This window comes from Heliangelus exortis, chromosome 2 (assembly GCF_036169615.1).
Source record: "Heliangelus exortis chromosome 2, bHelExo1.hap1, whole genome shotgun sequence".
NCBI lineage: Eukaryota > Metazoa > Chordata > Aves > Apodiformes > Trochilidae > Heliangelus > Heliangelus exortis.
The window spans coordinates 73400648-73415347 of record NC_092423.1 but is presented as its reverse complement, the minus strand read 5'-3'; the positions used below and the strand labels follow the sequence as shown (position 1 = coordinate 73415347).

The following is a 14700-nucleotide window of genomic DNA, read 5'->3' as shown; positions in this document are numbered from 1 at the left end:
AGTCACAGTAAAAAAAAAAAAAAAGCATACATACACGTTATCAACAAAGTAAGATATTTTGCTGGTAGGCATAGAAACTATTTGTCTAGAAAAGGAACGTCTTGGTTTCATATAGCTATCCTATTGCCACAAGATGGCACTAAAAGATTAAAAATAGCTGCAATCCTGATGTTCACATCTGAAAAAAACTTTTCAGGGAACTGCACAAGAACTATCAACAACATTTGACTTCTTGACTCGGTTAGGAAGTTAGGAACATCATTATGCTTGCTGTGCTGAAATTCTGCAAACTGCTGAAATGCTGACTCTTACCTCAGAGTTCATAAATATGGGGGGGGAAAAAAAGTTTTATTTTCTACAAATCACAAAGAACAGAAGAGAACATTTAGAATGACACGCTTCCCTTTCAGGATAGGGAAGTAAGCATATACACAAATGGATGAATACAAATGCAACAGACAGGAAAAAAAGTAACTTCAAACCTGTCAACAATTTATGGTTTCTCCTAAAGGAAATTTTATCAAAGTTCAACATCTCATACATTAATATTCTTTTATTTTACTGCATTAGATTTTACCTCTTCCTTAACATTAAAAAAGTTGATCTCAGATTTCAAGAACACTTCGAAAACCAGCATGGTATGCAACATGAGAAATACTGAAGAAATAATATTTCTAGCTTATAGGGTAACTGATTGTCAAATGAATGCTTTTCTACTCCCAAAGCAAAACCTCATGCTTCCAGAACAGTGTGATGTGACAGGATAAGGTTAGAGCACACTAGTGGACTAACTGCACAAAACCAAAACAAAACTCCAAAACCTTTTGGGGGAATAAAAATTCACAGTCATAATTACTTCAATGGTAATTATTATATTTATTACATTTCATTTATCTATTAAAAAATACAATACAGCAACTGTTATAAAACGTTCACAGCCTTCACCAAGAAAGAAAAGAAGCTGCTCAGAATACAAAACCACTAATTCACTAGTAAATGTCAAGGCACTATAATTGTTTCCTTTAAAAAGACACAAAACAATGTCACAATTACAAAAAAGATTTTTTTCTATTCAAAAATAATTATTTTTGTGCAAGTATTATCCTGATCTTCATTGTATCCTGATTGTACAGAACTAATTAGGTTACCTTCAAGGATTTTTTTTTCTGTACATCACTTAATTTGAGCTCATATATTTTAAAGCACTAATAGATTATCCATGAGAAGTGCATGTTTGCACATTGTAATCATTGAGATTAACTCAGATGCACATGATTCAGAATTACTATACAGCATATTTTTCCAAATGTATGAACAAGGAAATATTGTGAATTCCAGTTCCAAAGCCTTGGTGTTTACAAACTCGGTTTCACCCCACTGCTGCCATTCAACAGTATTTCAATCTGACCCCCTTCACTAGTGCTGAAACCTAGTGGTGTGATAAGGTATAAAATTATATTGCTGTGAGGGCAGTGTTTTGTCATCTGCAACCTGGCTGTAAATATGGTTAACAGACACAGAAACTAAGTCACCTGCACAGAATTACCCAGATAAGACAGGCTCTGTTTCAGTCATTTATTTCCTTGGGAAGTAACACTGTGATCAAGGTATTACTTTCTCAGAATCAGAGGTAGATATTATCTTCAAATTAACCTTTACTGCCTCTTATGTTTAATTATTTAACAAGGAAAAAAATAACTTAAATTTCTTGGCTGAAATTTGTATGCTGGTGTTCATGTGTAGATGTGTATCTTATGAATATCTCTCTACAAGGATGATGATGATAATAAATATTTGATTTTTTTCTTAATTTTCAATTTTGTGAAATTCACATACAATTTTGAAAAATGATCAGTTTCTTCTGGTCATCAGAACAGCTGCAGACTGTTTAAGTAATATAAATAAATAAAGTAGTACCACATTTCCACCCTAAGAAAAATTTTCTCAAATTAATCAGTCAAATCAGGGTATAACTTCATTTGAAACCAGTTAAGAAGATAGATTTGAAGAAACTTTAAGGAAGGAAAATATGTATTATAAAAGAATAATGTTATAGAACAAAATTTATTTATATGTATTTGTTCACCTGCCATACAGATCTAACTACCAGAAAAAAGTGGATTTCATAAAACGTAACACGTAAGCTTTCAATTTCTTAATAGCAATCTGTCAATAAAATGTACCCAAGTATTAAGTCATGGAATTAATCAAATATACCCAATATGCCTGGGGCTCCGTTCACTCATTTTAATCAAGATGTCAGCTTCAGTGATATCTTGACCATGAGCACCATACTCTCACTCAAGGCAAAGAGCACATCTCAGCTCACTAATGATAGCAAAGGCTTTGTCCAATAGAGGGGAAAAAAAAACCACTTCTATGAAATGAAACTCATGATAATGTTCTATGTCCTAGCTTTTTTATAGACACTACAGATTTCTGCCAAAAGCCTATATAAACTGTCCCAAAGAGAAACAGAATTAGGAGACAAAACCAGTATTCAAAACTTGGCCTTGGGAAGTGGGAAGCAGTAGCTTTTTCAGGGAACTTGGATGTAATATGCTTAATCAAATCTTAACTATCTTTCATGCTGTGAGACATCTTACTTCCCTATTCTCAGAAATTATAATTTTTTTCATATACATGCAAAACAGGAAGTCACTTATAAAATGAGGTTTACAGTATTACTTACCATTTAATACAGGACTGTTTTACTTAAAGACTCCTGTTTAAATAGCTGAATACTACTGATCTCTGCTGAAATTCCCCTTACTCTATGGCAGCAATCTTACAGATTCTGATGAGGTTTTTGCCTGTCTGCTATTGAAAATCCAGCTCATGTTCTGTGTAGCTTCAATATTAAAAAACCCAAACAAACACACCACATTTTTTAAAGACTTAAATCCTATTGGTCTAATTAGCATGTATTCACCTCTAGTGAATGTATTACTTAGGATCTTCATGACTTAGAGAAATCAATGACATTCAATTCTACTTTTAACTACTTTTCTGATGACACACAGATAAAATGGACTGTAGGTCTTCAAGGAATGTTCTAATGTACCACAAAACAGAGGGAGCCAAGAGAAACTTCTGGATTTACACCTTGTCTGATATGCTGAGATATTTCTCTAACGAAGAATGAAACATGAAAATGTGATAATAAGTGCATGTATTTTATAAATAGAGATAATAACCTAGTAATTGAAAGAAGCCATCTTTTTGTTTAAAATTAAATTTAGTAAGCAGGGTCCATCACCCAGTGTGCAATAATTTTCTTTAATATCCAGTTCTGCACAGAAAGCTGAGCAGGGTGGTATTCCAAAAAAATCAAGCTCAATTTCCTGAAATGCAAGAGCTACTTTTATACCCAGAAATGTGAGAAAGAACTTTAACAATACTCAGTCATTTGAACACATGATTGGTTAACTGGTTTCTCACTTCCACTTAAAGTGGAAATGCTCAAAAATGTCACTATGCATGCTCAAAGAGTAATGGGCTTTTGGTTAATAGAGTTCTCTCTAGCCTATGGGTGAGTAAATTTAAGTATGCTCATAGGTCATTAATATATTAATGGTATGTTAATACAGTGAATCCAGTTACTCAGTGTTTTCTACCCAGTGCCCAAGGCTGTAACCAAGACAAGTTGTGGAGAGTACTCCTTCCCATACTATTAATTTGCCTTGCAGGTGTCTTGCAGGCCTGTCTCAAGACTGGGTTGTTAGACACCCTTAGATGTGTTTGTTCTAATTGGAATCTGGGTTTTTTCCCTAGTTCTTGCTGTTTTGCTGTTATGCAAGCCCTGTTTTTATTCTGTCTCCTTTGTTCTCTTTTATGTGAGTTTTCCCACAACATTATTTCAATTAATAACTGACATCAGTAAAATTCGTAGTTTTTAGTCAAGTCTACAAGAAGATTAGGTACACACTCCTCCCCTTTCCTCTCTGCCCAAAGTGTAGAAAGTTATATTGAGAAAAGTTGACAGTTCTTCCCTTAAAAAATAGGAACTTGTGGGTAAGACACACTATAGTCTCAATTCATAGCTGAAGAATTAAATCCCATATGCCTGTCAAGGTCATATCTGACATTTCAAGGACTAGTGAGGGACAGTATTGTTAAAAGAACATTATGAGAATTATAACCATATCAAGGCAAAAATATATAATATTACGCCTATCAAACTACAATGACAGAGGCAAGAAATCTTTATGTATGAGAGAGGAAAGGCTGTTTTTTTCCCCATATGTCCTCACCCTTTCTAGGAGAGTTATCTGTGTCAGCAGCAGCCATTCAAAGATCTTAGCAGGGTTACAGAAACCTTGGACCTGGAGATCCCACCACTGCATGACAGGAGACAGAGGCAAAGATGTACATAGTGTGCTGTACACACAGCACTGTTGACAATGACCAAGTCTTGCATCTTGGTCATTACCTGTATTTATGGTCGCAGTTTCACTAACCATACAAAAGGCATCAGGAAAATCTCAGGTGACTATTTTTAAGACAAATCAATATAAATGCAGTTAAAGGATAATTTTTCTTAGACATCTTAGAAACAGGACAAATTGAGCATCCTCCCTCTGTCCTGAATATTATCTTGAAATAACTACCAATACTTCCAACCTCTTTTCTCACCTTCATTGAAAAACTCAAAGATTTAGCTAATGTATTTTGTCTTACGTGCAAGATATGAAACATATTCAGGAAAATTTATGTACAAAACTATCTCGATTTCAGTGGAAGTAAAAATCAGCTGTATACTTGTGATACTTAGAGGAACCAATGACAAAGCCCAGCACCTAAGTTTGCTAGAAATAGCCTTATCTCTGGTTTATTTGTCCTTATTATTAAGATAGCAAACCAGTTAACAACTACTGAAGTGCAGTAGACACAAGAACATGATAAAAGTTCAGTTACACATTTTTTTATTTTATGCTAATTTGGGGGAAAAATTACCAGTCATGTTGGACATTGTAAATTGAGCCTTGCTCACAATGCTGTAAATTACATTGTTATCTATTTTTTTATGTCTTAAAATACAGAACTTATAGCATGAGGATTGTATTAGAGTCATGATGTGATTGGGCTAATATATGTCGTATTCCTTATGATGTAATGCAAAGCACTGGAACAGAATAATATAATAAATCCAGTCTGTAGTAGGGCAGGTGATGTAACATTAACAGCAAAATAATAAAACATACATATAGATGCATACAAATATGTAATAGATAAGATGTAGTTCTTAATGAGAGCCTATTTCAGAGAGGATTTTCATTTTTGTAACACAACGAAGAATACAGGTCCAGCTTTTGAGCAACAGAATTCTGGAAACATCTGCTTTTAATTGATTTTTTGAATCATTACTTTTACGTAAACACATACATGCACTCTTTTTTATATGATTTCCTGTCTGTTTGAAATATGATTCAGAATTCACTTTGAGTTAAAATTAAGATATGACATAATAAAGTTAAAAAAAACAACACAAAAAACAACAACAACAAAAAAATCAACATTGTGAGAAGAATAATGTGAATGTGGGAGTACCATTTTAAAGACACCTGCCATATTGCTTCTTATTATATCCAACTAACTTCCTAAATCTTTGTGCTCCTATGTTACAGCCTGTTGATATAGATGTAGTACTACAGACTTCCTCTAGCAAATTTGTGTGTGTATCCCAGATCAGATGCCCTGTCTGACAGTACAAGCTAGGAAGTACTTATGAGATAATGCTAGAGCTTTATGGTTCCTTCTTGACGTGCTTCTTTATCAAAAGTGTGATAAGTCTTATCTATTTCATATAAGTTAGCAGAGGCAAGAAATGGTAGTGGGAGCTTACAGAAGTGAAGTAATAAAAAGCTGATGTATATTAAGAGAGAAATCATAAAGTATTCTGTCTGCTGGAATGCAATCACTGTACAAGATAAAGGTTTTCCCTGTATTGCCTCCACTATACACATAGAAACACTTGAGGTAACAGCCTCTGATGTTTAATAATCAGGAGGACTACATGTACAGAGAAATGTGTACCAAGCTTCAACTGGCAGACTTTGGCAGATCCTCCACATAAAAAAATTAGACTTATAACCCAGGAAAAGGAATGTACAAAACTCCATAACTCTGCTTGGGTGGCATGCTGGCTTCCTACCAGATGAAAATAGAACAAAGAAAAAAACTGCTCTGGTCTATTTGGGGTTTTTTCCTGTGTGTAGTAATACAGCCTGATAACTGTAACACACTCAGCTCGGTATGGATGAGGATTATTTTCCACTGCTCCACTGTAGAGCTTCTAACCCACAAAAGCAGGAAAGTCACAATGGAAGTCACAATGCCAGGGACTCAGAGCTGAAGAGCTGTGAATCCATGGAGGGAAAAGCAAGGAACAGTAAACACAGGAGTTCCTCTTGGCCATAAGAGAGATTTCGTGAATATTTAGTTCAAGACAGAATTCACAATACCATTGTTTCCTCATGGTTTCTTGCTTTCAAGTTTTCCCAGAAGCTGGACAGTAGAGCAAGTATGGTTGTTTATTTTCTTGATTTGGTTTGGTTTAAGGGTATTTTTCTGAAAATAAAGTGTTTATATTAGTATATTTGAACATGCAGGATGTGCAGTGTGTGTGTGTTGAATAGTAAATTACAGTTTCAGTGAACTGTACCTTTAGTTTGCATGAACTTGCAAATTGTCAATGAAAATGCAAACTGTTTCAATGAAATTGAAAATTTTCTATGGTACAGCATCCTTAGGCACAGTGAAGTCACTATGTATTTTACTTTAGAATACTAAAGCTACTCAGAAGTTTCATTCCTGAATTTCAGTTTTCCTCCTTTATAAAAGGATGATGAATCAGTCAGTATGCTAATTTAAAGCCTATAGCAAATATGACTGCAATTCAGAATATATATTTTTGTGGTTCACTTAAGAGACTCAAAAAATGTTTCTTAAACCCTTACATTCTGCCTTACTTTCCCAAGTAACATGTTTTCCTTCAATATCTGTCAAAATATCAAAGAATTAACTATACTGCATATTTTTTCAAATGTATTTGACAAATATTGTGAATTCCAGTTCCAAAGCCTTGGTGTTTACAAACTTGATTTCAGTGGCTTCATCCCACTGCTGCCATTCAACAGTATTTCAATCTTCTTTTGACCCCCTTCGCTAGTGCTGAAACCTAGTGGTGTGATAAGGTATAAAATTATATTGCTGTGAGGGCAGTGTTTTGTCATCTGCAACCTGGCTGTAAATATGGTTAACAGACACAGAAACTAAGTCACCTGCACAGAATTACCCAGATAAGACAGGCTCTGTTTCAGTCACTTATTTCCTTGGGCAATCACACTGTGATCAGGAAACTACTTTCTCAGAATCAGAGGTAGATATTATTTTCAAATTAACCTTTACTGCCTCTTATGTTTAATTATTTAACATGGAAAAAAATAACTTGCATTTCCTGGCTGAAATTTGTATGCTGGTGTTCATGTGTAGATGTGTATCTTATGGATATTCCTTAACATTTAATTAATCATGAGCTCATTTGGTTTGACCCATAACATTTTTTACATGCATTTTTCAACTACAGCTAATCACAGAAAAGAACAGTAACCACAGTGTCTACTGTGAGCACATTTCAATATTTCTTCAGTTTATTCACAGATCCTTTGTCTATTGAGATCACGAAAGTATCAAATTTTAGTAAACCTACACTCATATACTGTAATGCAAAAGCTAACAAGATAATTCAAGGATATGTAAGGTCCTATGTACAGTCCCTTTAAGATATATGTTGCTGTTCTCTTTCTCATGAACTCGTCCAAAGCCTTACAAATATAAACTGTTCAGAAAAGAAACAACCAGGGCATATTTTTCCAATGCTACCCAAAGTAATAATAAAAAAAATAACATCAGTTTCAAATTTAAATATTTGTATAATAGTTAACATTTCCCAGTTTTTACAAAGTTCCTATTGAGGTGTACAAAATCATCTTGACATCATACAAAGGAAATGTGGACATAAAGCTAAACTAAGGTTCACTGAAATTGCTATTGAAATGATCACCTCATACATACTTCTATGAAAAAAAAATCTAAGACACCCTCAGACACTAACTAGGTTACCACTTTATAATCCAAGAGTGTTCTTTTCTTGATTTAAGTCCATATTTACCCTAAAAAGCTTTTTTTTCAACTCATGAGAGAGCCAGTTTTTTACTTGCCTTTCGTAGTTCCCTAACTTCATTTCCTCCTCTAAACAGACTATTACATACAAAAAGTAACCAATTATTATAAAAGTTTGAATATCTCAAAACCTTGATAAGACTCATAATGTTTTTAGTAAACAGCATATTTTAAAAGGATTTTGATATTCAGAAATATGTTCTAGCCTTCTACTGCCTGCTTTCTCCCTCCAGTAATACAAATTCAAAGCCTACTAGATTTTTAAAAGCCAACAAAACTATATCATTTTTAACAAACCTTACACCATGCACACACACTCATCTGTGCAAACACACATTCATCTATGCATACACACATGAAAACACAAGTTACATAATTCAAAAAATGCCTTAAAAGCATTGGGTATGCAGTTGGGGTAATAATAAAATGAAAGATGAAGATTCTATGCAAGTCCCATTTGCCTGGAAGCAACATAGATGATGGGTCAGTTTTAAAATGTTGTTTGTTATTTATCACTGAATGCACATGCAGTGCAATCTCCTGCACATGCATTCTATTAAGCCGAAGGACTGAAGATTTTTGTGGCTGCAACTAGTACAATGTACATTATTGGGCTACTGCAAATTTCAATGTAACTGACAATGCTATCGATAGTTAGTAGTTGTAAGCATGGATTTATACTTGGATTGTGCTGCATTAATTTAACACCACATCATATATGGACTTCATTGGAGCAGTGACAATAAATGCTCACAGGTGCAGACTAAATTTTTCTTCCCTCCTCTCCTTTCCCCCCTCCTCTCCTCACCCCTCCCTCCCCTTCCCTTCGCTGAAATGTCAAACCTGTCAGTATTTTCCCCATTCGTATGTATAAAGGTCTGTACAGATATTTGAAATATTGCCTATATTCACCCCACTATTCCTCTTCACCAGGACTTCCTTCCAAAGAAGCACCTGCTCTGAGTGTGTATAATTACTCTTAAATTCAATCCAGGGCAGACCGAGTATCAGAGAAAGCTGTAACTGATTTGCCCTGGTATACAGAAAGTGAGGGCACATATGTGTATGTTTCATGCTATGTTCATAGCAGTTACACTATGAAGCACTGCGCTTTTTCCAATTTAAGTAGATTGTTCCTCCACCACTGAATTTGCAAGAGCTGAATACAGATGGAAACTGCTGCTCAAAAGATAGCTTGCTTACTAGAAGAAGGAAAAAAAAAAAAATAGAACACCTAATGTTTCAATCTTGAATAAATCCATTATCGGTTTACTTTGAGGAAAGGATACAGAGCAGTTATTTCCTATCCCTTTTCTTATTACTCCTGAAGCGTTTTTACGAAATGTAAAAAGTTGCATACAGTAGAACAATTCTATGCATTTGCATTAAACACCATACTGTTCACAGTATAACAGCAACAGCCGAAGGAAATAAAAATAAGAAAGGCTCCTACCTTTTATTCTGTCTTTGAGAAAGTGGTGTCCACCCCAACCAAACTGCAAGACGAGACAGTAGAGTCCTTTTTTTGTTTGTTTTCCCCTGTTATTTTCTAAGGCTGATCCTACTTGGCTCTAACTCAGGCGTTTTCTCCCAGCATCACTTCACTCTGGACAGCCGGGAACCAAAGCTAAAGGGGAGCTCTCCCTCTTGCTGGCTCTCATTCAGAGCTCCCGATTAAAGACAAACAAAACAACAACAAAAAAAACCCCAGCCCACCAACACCAACAAAAACCAAACCATTACCACCACAAAGACACAGGCAGCACGTACTGACAGGCACACACTCACTCTCCTAGGACAAGAGCAGGAGAAAGAGAGGCGCCGCGGATGCAGCCGCAGCACTTACCCTGGGAAGGCTGGAAAGGAGGGAAATGCAGGCTTTTCCAAGCACACACTGATTTGCAAGTGAATGCAGTGGGAGGGTACAGCAAACGGAGAGCTTTTTTGTTAAAGCCCGTCGCCCTCCCTTCCCTGACAGAATGGTTCTCTGTTTTTGAAGTCTAAGGTAATCAGACTCATCTGCTTAGCTGGTCGTGATAATAAATGCCGAATACAACAGCACTTTTTGTGGTGTATTTTTCGTGGTTAAATATAACCATTTTCCTCTACCACCGGTGATCGTACAGCAATGTTTATTGCATATATATACATAGATAGATATATAAAATAGCAGAGTGCCAAGTAAAATTACAAGCTCAGAGGGCTCAGATGAAACCAGAGGGTAGTTATTTTCTTAATTGAACTTCTTATACTATTACATTAAAATATTTTTCCTCGTGCTTCACCAGTTTTATGATTAATAGAAAACAAGATAGCTCATATAATTAGGTATTTTCACATTTCCAGAGGTTATCTGAAAAAAAAAAAAAAAAAAAAAATTCTACTAATCCCCCATTTATACCTTTTTACCCCAGATGATACTTGCCATGCGTGTTTTGATTTTATTTCAGTCACTGTATTTGGACTTTGCATTTTCCAGTGTGTTCCTTTTCATCAAGTTAATCTGTGTTTCATATTTCTAATACAGTAAATTGGACTTAGCACAATCCTCTCCTCCTTGCATCCTACCATGTGCAATCCTTTCACTGTGATACTGTAGAGGGTTATGTGTGCATTACTTAGGAGAGATTTAACAAACAGTCACGTAAGAATAAACCAATGGATGTCACTATTGCTCTATCTAAAAAGTGTCATAAGGGACTATCTCTGATTGTAAAAAAGTCTTCCTAGAAAAAAAAAAAAAAAAGTTTAAAAATGAGCTGAAAGATGTTGTATTTGGGAGTGAGGAAGAAAGTAACAATGAAAATAATTTCATTATTAGAAAATCTAATACAAGATTACATTGATCACTGGCTGTTGTTAGTCTGCTCAGTGGTAACTCTTGTTTCCAGCTGCTAACATTAGTCAAAAAGACAATTAAAAAAAAAGAAAGGCAGGATCCTTATAGTGCCTGCTATCATTTTCTAATGTGAGCAACTGCTGGTGTTTTCCCCAGATCTGTAACCCTCAGTAGGAATGGAAGAGAACCACCATCTAAGCACAACCTTTTGACAGATAGGCAAGTCAGCATTTCATAACACGTTATACTAACATGTGAACCCATCATCTGGAGATAGGAAGAAACAAAGCAGCAAAATGCCAGGGGGTGGGGGAAATCTCTTTTTACTACCATATATGAAATGATTCAGCTTTGAAAAATTATGTATCATGACAGCTTTTTAATTTTTCAAGGAAAGACGATGTTCATCGTCTTTGGCTGTACTTCAGCACATAAATATATGTGCGCAATGCATAACACATGTAAAAATAATTCTATTACTTTCCTTCTTCCTTTCCAATGATTGTACCAATACAAAGATTAGAATTTCTGTATGTTGATGAGTTGCTGGGTTTGAAAAAATTTCATTCTCAATCCTTTCATAGGAAAGGAGAAGACTGCAGAACCTTAATCAACCTTCCTAATCTTTGATATCATTTGACATTACACTATGTACAGATACATTCACAGCTCACAGTGATCCACGTGGAACTCACACTATTGAGACATTCGTGCTGACATTGGAGTCTACCCATTAATTTGTGCAAAACTGGAAGCATAAGATTCCCTTATTTTTGGTGAATCCTGTCACATTGATTGGAAAGTAAAGTTCAAGGAAGTTTCTTTTCTGGCTGTACCAACTGCGCTTCTGCTTCCTAAAATATCAGATGTAGGCTTGGACCCCAGAGTGGAAAGTTAAAGATTGTCTTCGAATAAAGGTTGCATTTTCAGTTTGGTAACGCAGACAAATTAAATTAAAATGAAAGGAGAAATTTACAGAAATGTATATACACAGCTGGGAAGTAGCTCTTTAAAGCTGGACTGCATTTTGGATGATGAACAAAACGTTAGTTCCTTTTAACATTCTGTCTTCTGTTATTCAAATTGCAGCCATGGAGTAGGAAATAAATGAAAATTTGTATATATGTGCAAAAGTTTATTCTAGTCAAGTAAAGACAGACAAAGACAGATATGCTAAATTCTAAAGCCAAAGAAAATAAATTATCTTGTGGTAGTATTCAGAAACAACAACTTCAGAATCACTGAAAACACACTTTCTTTTCTGCAGAATATTTTGGTATATTTCTTCTAGGGTTTTATTCAGCTAGGATGAAACTATATTAACCTAGAATTTTATTGATTTATTCAGGCATAGTTACTCCAAGTCACACTTGGACTAACTTTTGGAGTTAAGGTTTAAATCCAGGAAAGCCATACTTTGTCACTAACTCCTGTTTCTGTTTTTATGGTCAACTATTTAAAAGCCAGTATTAATTTACGCTGACAACATATGGATATCTAAGGCAAAACAGTTATGCAACCATATATTTAGTCATATACATGACAGTAACTCTGAAACAAGGTGGCATCATAACCTATTTTTAACACTGTCTAGTATTTCCCATTAGAAGAGTTCTTTTATAGTTGCTTATAAATTTACCAAACAAATTATTTAGGATTAAATTTTCTATGCTGATACTCAGCCTCAGGCGGAAATAATTTTAAAACATTTCAGACAAAAAGATAGTGAGATTTCATAGAAGGAGAAAAAATTATATAGGCGGAATTTTCTCACGGGAGTAAAACAACTTTCATGTTTTGAAATAAGAATTTAAAACTCCCCAGGGTACTGCTGGCCTTTGAGTAAGGGGAGCTGACCAATGGAGACAGACTAGGTCAAGAAGCATTAAAATAAGAATGGTAGGAACAGAAAGAGTGGTGGCTGGAGGATGTATTCTTCTTGGACAGCAAATTTAAATTAAAAAAAAAATTTCTCCTAAAGAAGTAGGAAGGAAAAAACAGTGGCAGAACAGAACATTGAGACTGAATGAGGAAACCTGTGGTAGAAAAAATAGAAAAGAAAAAAATGGGAAAAAAAAAAAAAACAAAGAAAAAGAAAAAAATGGTTAAAAAAAGATCAAAAGTCAGATATACAGACCTTACCAAGGATTCTGTGGTTGCTTTTTGCCATCTCTGTCTTCAAGGTAGGCAGCTTTATCCTCTGAAATGATAGGTCTAGTATGATATCTATTTAGACTACAGGACAGATGCTTTCCTTGTTTTTCATTTCTAATTAGAAATCTGTCAGGAATTCCAGAAGCCAGTAATTGCATTGGTAGGAACATACCAAAGTGCAAGAAGTATGAGAAAGACCCCATTTTCCTCAGTATCACTGTAAGGAAACGTCTGTCTTGACAGACAGACTTGAATTATCTCCACTCTGTTGGCCCACATAGAGTAAGAGAGCACATTAATTGCTTCATGAGCTCATGAAATAGTCATCAATGCAATGTTTTTAAAGACTCCAAACCTAGCAATGAGCTATATGGAACCTGATAATCCCATTTCTCCTTGCTTTATTTGACGATTGATATATTTTAACCTCTAAAAGATTGCACTCAGAAATATAAAAGTAAAACCTCATTTTCCAAAAATTACCAAGTGCCAGAATTGTTTATCTGTGTAAAATGCCAACTAAAAATAAATAGATCATAGCACATATATGAAAAGAAGCCAATTTACAAACATTTCCTAATTACTTTCTATCTTCATACACTCCCAAAAGTACCCTTCCTCATCACACAAGATAGATTTGTCTATTGCTAAGTCACAGCATATCAACAGTTGTCTACAAAAGAGCTGTTTTCAATGAAATTACTAGAAAATTTTTATCTCTGTGCTTAAACCATTCATCTGGAAGGCAGAGAGTATCAGTAACAATTAATGCCTTATGTTTTAATTATAAGGATCTCAAAACTAAACAAGCTAATATAAGTACATTGTAGAAGTGTGATTATCCTAGTGGAAGACAGAGTACAGAGTGAGTTAAGAGTGGGCTGAGAGTAGCCCTGACTGCGGGGTGTTGATTGATTAGAATCTCAACATGAGCTGGCAGTGTGCTCATGCAGCTCAGGAGAACAACCATATCCTAGGATGCAGCAAGAAGGCCGTGGCCAGCAGCTCAAGAGAGGTGATTCCCCCCTCTGCTCTGCATCTTTAAGATTCCACCTCAAGTACTGTGTCCAGTTTTGGTGTCCCCACCATAGGAAGGACATAGGTGTATTGGCATGAGTCCAGAGGAGGACCACAAAGATGATCCAGGGGCTGGAGCACCTCTGGTATGAGGAGAGGCTGAAGGAGCTGGGATTGTTCAGCCTGAAGAAGAGAAGACTCCAGGATGGACCTTATTGCTGCCTTCCAATACCTGAAGGGAACTAACAGGAAGGCAGGAGAGGACCTTTTCATAAGAGTGTCCAGAGACAGGAAAAGGGGAAATGGTTTTAAACTGAAGGAGAATAACTTTTAGACTGAATCTTAGGAACAAGTCTTTAGTACAAGTGTGGTAAGACCCTGTAACAGACTGCCAAGAGAGGTTGTGGGTGCCCTCCCACCCCCCAAGTGTTCAAGGCCAGGTTCGATGAGGCCTTGAACAAGCTTGTCTAGATGAGAGGCAGGGAGGTTGGAGTAGATGATCTCTA

At 35.6% G+C, this 14700-nt stretch overlaps 1 protein-coding gene across 2 annotated transcripts in view; it reads right to left on the bottom strand.

The window, feature by feature from the left end:
* The window catches only part of CDH10 (cadherin 10), an 89882-nt gene extending 79787 nt beyond the window's left edge, over window positions 1-10095 (bottom strand). Inside the window, exon 1 of one of the 2 annotated variants that reach the window (XM_071736634.1) lies at window positions 10031-10095. The gene's annotated coding sequence lies outside the window, so the exon portion shown is untranslated. Of the gene's footprint in view, window positions 1-9637; window positions 10000-10030 lie in introns of those variants that run through there. The other variant, XM_071736636.1, reaches the window with a different exon arrangement.
* Between the last annotated feature and the right edge of the window lie 4605 nt (window positions 10096-14700).